The sequence below is a fragment of the Vespa velutina genome, chromosome 9 (assembly GCF_912470025.1).
Source record: "Vespa velutina chromosome 9, iVesVel2.1, whole genome shotgun sequence".
Lineage (NCBI taxonomy): Eukaryota > Metazoa > Arthropoda > Insecta > Hymenoptera > Vespidae > Vespa > Vespa velutina.
The window spans coordinates 4,224,758-4,232,680 of record NC_062196.1 but is presented as its reverse complement, the minus strand read 5'-3'; the positions used below and the strand labels follow the sequence as shown (position 1 = coordinate 4,232,680).

Sequence of the window (7,923 nt, the reverse complement as noted above, 5' to 3'; positions counted from 1 at the left end):
GCGTGTCAATGACATGACTTTCGATTCTTGCGCGTGTTATCCACGTGTTTCTTTTTCGTTTTTTTTTTTTTTTTTCTTTTTTCGCTTTACCTTTTCTTTCTTTTCGTCTATTTTTATTTTTTTCGTCACTTCACCTTTATTTTTTTTTTTTTTTCTTCAATTTCCATTTTCTTTTTCCATTTATCTATTTCAGTTGCGACCGTTCATTTATTATAGCTCATCTTTTTAAGTGAAACTTGTAAAATAAATAAATAAATGAATAAATAAATAATTAAATAAATATATATATTTATATATACACATAAATACGTATTTGTGTCGCGAAATATATTGAATTATCGTCTATAAAAATACACATCATTTGTATTTATTCAAATAAACTATTAATTTGTTGATTTAAATGAAATATAGTTATTAATTAATGATATTAAGTTTACATTAAAGTTGAAATATGACGTAGTTAAAATATACTCAAAATAAAGAATATCGAAGGAGAAACAACAAAAAAGAAATGTGTGTGTGTGTGTGTGTGTGTGTTTATATATATATATATATATATATATAAATATATATTTTTGTGTTAATAATCATATATATATATGATTATTAACACAAATTACTATTTGCTACTTTAGAGTTGTGATCGTTTAGAATCTAGCGAGTTTTTCAGACTTTTGAAAAAAGTTTACGTACTTCTACGTATACACATACAAACACACACATAGATAGCATTAATTAATATGGTCAGTAAGTACGGTACCAAGTACTTCAACGGTATGTATATATGTATATATTTTTTTCTTTTTTGGCGAAAAATTTATACAAAACGAAGTATACGTTTGCAAATATGTACCTACGAGTTGTGAAAACATATTTATGTTGGTATTCGATTTCAGTTTCTTTTTTTTCTCTTTTTTTTTTTTGTTTCGTCAAAAGCAATTGACGAAAAACTGTAATATTTAAATATAGACATAGAAATCCATTATATATAATTAAAATATATTTTATATGATAGCCCGATAAGTTGGTGGTGGAGAGGGAGTGAGGAGGTTAGTGAAAGAAGAGGAAGAGAAGAGAGAAAATTGTTTCTAGGCGTATACTTCAAATAGTTCACAAATCAAGAATCGCTTTGATTTTCATGTTAAAAAATTTTCCTCGTATTTGCTACAGGTAAACGAATAATTTTTTATCGACAATTTTGTTTTTCTCTTTTCTTTTCTTTTTCCTTTCTTTCTTTTCAAATCTATTTCCTACATAAAATCGTTGTATCAGTTTGGTACATACGTATGTATGTAATAAAACATTTTTAATCAACAATTTTTTTTTGTTGAAAATATTTCTATGCCAACACTTCAAATAATAATGTTAACATGTTAAAATTCACTTCGATTTTTCTTTATTAATATTCTCTCACGTTTATCACATATATATGATTAACAATAATTCAACATATAATAATAATAATAATAATAATAATAAGAAAAGGAATAAGAATAAGAAAAGGAATAAGAATAATAAGAATGATAATAAAAATAAGAATAAGAGTAATAAGAACAATAAGAATAATAGGAATAACAAAAATAATAAGAACAATAGGAATAAAAATAAGTATAACGTGAATAGTTATAATAAAAATAGGAAAAACATGAATGAACATAAAGAGACTAGGTGTAAGAAGACTAGGTATAACAATAGTAGGTATCGAAAGAATAGGGCAAGTATGAATAGGTCAAGAATGAATAGGCCATGCAAAGGATAGACGAAATATGAATATTTCAAGCATGAATAGACATTATTATTATTATTCTTGTTGTTATTCTCATTCTTATTATTATTATCAATCCCGTTGTTATTTTGTTGTGGTCGTCGTGGTTGTTGTATAATAGTTGTTGTGTTTGTTGTTGTGGTTGTTGTTGTGGATTCTGTTTTGGTTGATTTTGTGGCAGAAGTCGGTGTTGTAGGGGTAAAAAAAAAAACAATAAAAAAAAACGAATCGTCGTCATCCTTGTCGTTGTAGTTGTTATTGTAGTTGTCTTTGTGTTTGTCTTTGTGGTTGTCGTTATGGTTGTAATTGCCGTTGTGGTTGCCATTGTGGATGTCATTGTAGTTGTCGTTGTAGTCGTAGTTGTTGTTCCTGAGGTTGTTTTTGTGGTTGTTGTTGTGGTTGTTCTAGTTGTTGTGGTAGTTGTAGTTGTTGTTTTTTAGTTGTTGTGGGTGTTGTAGTGGTTGTTTTTGTTGTCGTTTTTGTGATTGTTGTAATGGAAATTGGTTTAGTTGTTGTCTTTTTTCTAGTGGTTGTTTTTTAGTTGTTATGGTGGTTGCTTTTTAGTTGTCGTGTTTGTTGTAATTGTTATCGTTATGGTTGGTATGGTTGTATGGTTATGGTTGGTATGGTTGTATGGTAATGGTTGTGTGGTTGGATGGTTATAGTTGTATGGTTGTATGATTGTATGGTTGTATGGTTATGCTTGTACGGTTGTCATATTAGTTTGTCGTATAGTCGGTAGATGTTGGCAAAGATAACCATAAAACCATACAACCATTACCATACAATCATAACCGTTTGGTTGTTACCAAACAACTAAAAAAAAACCACAACATTTAAAAAACAACCACAACAACTAAAAACAATCACTACAACTAAAAAACCACCACTACATCAACCACAACAACTAAAGAACCACCACTACTACAACCGCAACAACTACAAAACAATCACAAAAGCAACCGCTAAAACAACCACAACAATTAAAAAACAACCACTACAACTACCATAACAACTAAAAAACAATCACTACAACAACCACAACAACTAAAAACCTACCATAACTAAAAAACAACCACAACGACAACGACAACCACGACAGCAACCACAACAACAACCACAAGAACCACAAAATAACCACAACAACCATAATAACAACAACAATCACAACGACAAACAAAATGAGCCCAACGACAATCGCAACGACAACCGAAACAAGAACCATAACAACAATCACAACCGCAACGACAACTATAACGACAACCACAACGACAATCACAACAACAACCGCAATCACAACGACTATCACGACAATCACAACAACGACGTAAACAACAATCACAATAACAACTAGAACAACAGTCACAACATCAACCACAACCGCAACGAAAACCACAAAAACTGCGACAACAACAACCACAACAACCACAAAAACAACCACAACGACAACCGCAACCATAACGACAACCACGGCAATCACAACAATGTAAACAACAACCACAATAACAACTAGAACAACAGCCACAACCTCAACCACAACCGTAACGAAAATCACAACGACAACCGCAATCACAATGAAAGCAACAAGCACAAGAATAACCACAATTGCAACGACAACCACAACGACAACTATAACGACAACCGCAACTCTAACCACAACGACAATGACAACCACAACGACAATGACAACCACAACAATCACGAAATCCATAACCATACAAGGAGAACAACAACAACCATGACAACTACAACGACGAATACAACGACAACCATAGCGGGAACTACAACAGCCAATCATTAAACAACCACAAGTACAACTGCAACAACAACCACAACAACATCAACGGGATTGATAATAATAATAATAAGAATAACAATAACGTCAAGAATAATAAGAATATTAATGAGAAGGATAATAATGAGAATAGGAATAGCAACAACAACAACCACAACAACAACAATAAAAATAATAATAATAATTATAATAATCAAAATTTTTTTTACGAGCTTTTAGAACGTGCAGCTCGATTCAATGCACATAATGACATTTAAAAATTCGCTTTGAATTTTTTCGATAAAATAAATTTCTTTTCTTTCTTTTCTTTTTTTTTTCATTTCTAACAATTTCATTAAAATCGATGTATCAATTTCAGTACATACATACATATACATATATGTATATATATATACATATGTATATATATATATATACGTAACGTTCGTTTTCTATTCTCGCAAGGACGGAAGGTTCGCTAGAACGAAGTACAGTTTCACCCAGTTCGAGGATCACGTTGACCGACATATCCGATCGCATGGTACTGTAATGGCTCGAACGTGCGGCTTGCCGAGAGGGAGGCTACTCCGTTCTATCATCTTTATGGTATTCCTTGACCGTGCTCTCTCGTCTCTTTTTCTCTCTCTCTCTCTCTCTCTCTCTCTCTATCAGTCTTTCTCGCTCGTTTCGTCTGGTACTCTTCGCAAACTCGATGACCGAACGATTCGTATATACTGTTGAGTGCATCTTACCATTCTTCTCTATTTTCTTTTGCTTTTGTTCTTTTTTCCCTTTCCTTCTTTATTCTTTTCTGTCTCTCTCTCTCTCTCTCTCTCTCTCCCTCTCTCTCTCTCTCTATGGAACATAGCACGATCACTCTTGCGTTGATCCAGTCTATTTCTGTTATTCTTTCCTTTAAAGAAAACGTATATAGTGATGTATAAGTGTACCTTAACCATATATGCATCTAAATGTCTTATTTTATATTTATGTTATGTTTACCCACATATTTTAACATGATTTTTACATGTCGATATGTATATACGTACATGTGTATATACGAACGAACGAATATTATTGACAGATCGTTTGGATTCGATCGATAAGCAAAATTCAACGTGAATAGATACGAATCGATTAGATCGATAAAAGAATATCGTGATTAATTGTTGTTCAACAAATGTGTATCCCGATAAAATTAAAACGATCGGATTTATTATTTCTTCTTATTATTACTTAGAAATTCTCATCGTTACGTTCCAATTGTATAATATATTTGCTTATCGAGTCGTATGATTTCGATCAATATCGAATAGTTTATCGATATTTAATTGATATCTTAATAGCTAATCCATACGCTCAAGAACATATTTATTCAGATATATCTTATTTATATTTATATTAATTATTTAAAATTCTATTAAACGAATATTGCGCTAACTATTTAAACTAATAATCGAATTGTCTGGTTCAGCATTTGCCCAGAATAATAATATTATCTAAATAAGTCTAACGAATGGAATTATTATGAAAATTAACATTGTTTTATTACTTTCACTTTATCATTTGCATATTGTATTTTGTTATTTGTATTTGTATTTTTATTTTCTTTCATTGTCTTGTATTTCATTTTTTTACACGATTAAAATTGAAGGATAAAATGTTTCCCTTTCTTTTTCTTTTCTTATCTTTTCTTTACTTTTTTTTGTTTCGTTCTGTTTTCTCAACCAATATTTATCATTAATGTCTATTCTTAATCTATAAAATAATCAAGATGTAAGGTTTATTAAAATTTCACGATTCTGTTTTTTCTTTTTTTTTTTTTTTTTTTTTTTTTTTTGAGTCCTTACTATCCCTAGGACAAAGTTTCGTAAACGTTGATCTAGTTTAGACATAGAGCCAACAACCAGTCCCCGAAAAAAAAAAAAAAAAAAAAAAAAAAAAAAAAAAAAAAGAAGAAAAAAATGGTTTCAATAACAATATAAATAATTGATGACTTGAGCGATATTTGATGTATGATCAAACACTTGCACGTTGAAATTCTTTTTCGAATTGGCCAATTCACGTAGATCTTGGAAAATATACTTCTTCTTAGAACATCGGTTTAAGGTTCTTCGTAAAATCTCTTATTCGAATACGTCACGTGTACTTACTTACTTACTTACTTACTTACGCGCATATGCCAATAAGAGAGAGACAGAAAGAGAAAGACAGAGATAGAGAGAGATAGAGAGAGAGAGACAAAGAGAGATAGAGATAGATAGAGAGAGAGAGAGAGAGAGAGAGATCTACGTAGATGCACGTACGTATGTACCTGTTGCTCGTTCCGTTGTTCCTCCGCCGCAGGCCGGTGTTGTGTTACGTGTGCACTCTTTCGATCTCTCTCTCTCTCCTTCTTTCTCCCTCTCTATTTCTCTTTCTCTTTCTCTCTCTCTCTCTCTCTCTCTGCTTCCCTTTTTCCCTCTTTCCCTTTGGTATCTATCCGTCTCTATCTCTAACTTTATCTCTCTTTCCTTCTTCCGTCTGCCCGTCCGTCCGTCCTTTTTCGTTCATATACAAATACACATGGATCAGTATTCCAGATATACATACATAGTACATAAATCATTTGCTTCCTTTCTTCTCTCTCTTTCTCTCTCTCCTTCACTCTCTTTTCATTCTTTTTCTATTTCTCTTTCTCTTTTTTTTCCGTTCTTTTTCTATTTCTTTTTTTTTCTTTTGCTTGTTTTGTAGTTTTTTTTTTTTTTTTTTTTTTTTTTCCGAATGACAAACGCATTCAACTCTTTCGCTTGTTCTACGGATTAAATTCTCCGTGAATACTGTATATAAACTTTAAAGTTTTAAAGTCGGGACACATATATATATATATATGTACATGTATATATATATATATATATATTCTTTTTTTGGTATATTCTTTAAATTTTATTCAATCCTTTTTTTGTCCGTGCAAAACTTTATCGCGTTATCTCGTATCCGAAGTTTCCTCTTCCTTTTCCTTTCTCTCTCTCTCACTCTCTCATTTTTTTTTTTTATAACGTTGGTCAAGCATAAGTTATATTTATTAGTATAAGTGTAACGTAATCATTGTGATACTATGAGTAATATCATTGGCCTTGACACATATCTATAATATTTTTTCGACTGTAGTTTAAATCATGAACGTAGACAAAGATATTTCTTTTTTTTTTTCTACAGAATACAACGAAAAATGTGAACAATATATATGCAATTTATAAACATATGAGACCGATCTACTATCTGCTATGTCATCCTACACATATATAATGCGTAGGAAAAATTAAAGAATTAAAAGACGTAAAACTGTTCTCCATTTTTGTTTATATCCGAACAACCTATCAAATTTTATTTTCTTTACGAAATTGAGCTGATGCACAAATAAGTGTAATTATACAAGGGTGATATTTATTACGATGAAATGACACCTGTATTTATGAATCAGTCCGATAAATATTACATACACACACATACACACACACACACACACACACACACATATATATATTCTTTTTTATTTTATTTTAAACTCTAGCTTGACCATATCGCGTATCTATCCGGTGCCGTTTTATTTCCAACAGACTCGATACTTTCAAATCATCGCTTATCGATAAATCAATCCAATTAATCGATGTTAGAATATATTTGTTTGTGAAAAGAGTAAAGAAAAGAAAAGAGAAAAAAAAAGAAAAAGAAAAAACTTAAGTTTTCGGTTCGACTTTGATCGAGACCACTCGAACTTGAGCTAACTGGTATCACTGGGATAAGTCTCTCGGTTTCTCTTGAAGACGCATCCAAATAGCCGGATACCCGCTTGAAATGAATACTATTACGAATGAATGAGAAGTAGGAAGAAAGGGATGAGATGGTGGAGGAAAAGGAGGAGTAGGAGGAGGAGGAAGAGGAAGAAGAAGAAGAAGAAGAGGAACGACTCGGCCGACAAGTGGCGCCCCGTCGCTTCATCCAACCCACAAAGTTTAGCATAAGACGGCACCAACTCACGACTACTTGTCTCGCTCATTTACTCATTCATTCACTCACATACTCACATACTCACTCACTCACTCACTCATTCATTCACTCACTCACTCACTCATTTACTTACTCACTCACTCACTCACTTACTCACTCACTCACTTACTTACTCACTCACTCACTCACTCACTCACTCACTCTCTCACTCACTCACTTACTTACTTACTCACTCACTCATTTACTCTCACTTTGTTGCGCGCGTTCGGCATTTTCCCTCTACGTCGAGACGCGGATCGAGTATTCCGTGGATGCCTCTTCCGCTACACACAAATGATCCTAAACATAGACATAGATATGTACATACATATATATATACATACATACGTACATA

The 7,923-nt window shown here is 32.0% G+C and overlaps 1 long non-coding RNA gene across 1 annotated transcript; it reads left to right on the top strand.

The window, feature by feature from the left end:
- Positions 1-1,023: 1,023 nt before the first annotated feature.
- LOC124951738 lies at positions 1,024-5,204 on the top strand. The gene is made up of 2 exons (XR_007101697.1): positions 1,024-1,170; positions 4,005-5,204. It is a non-coding gene; the product is annotated as an uncharacterized LOC124951738 (long non-coding RNA).
- Positions 5,205-7,923: the final 2,719 nt, after the last annotated feature.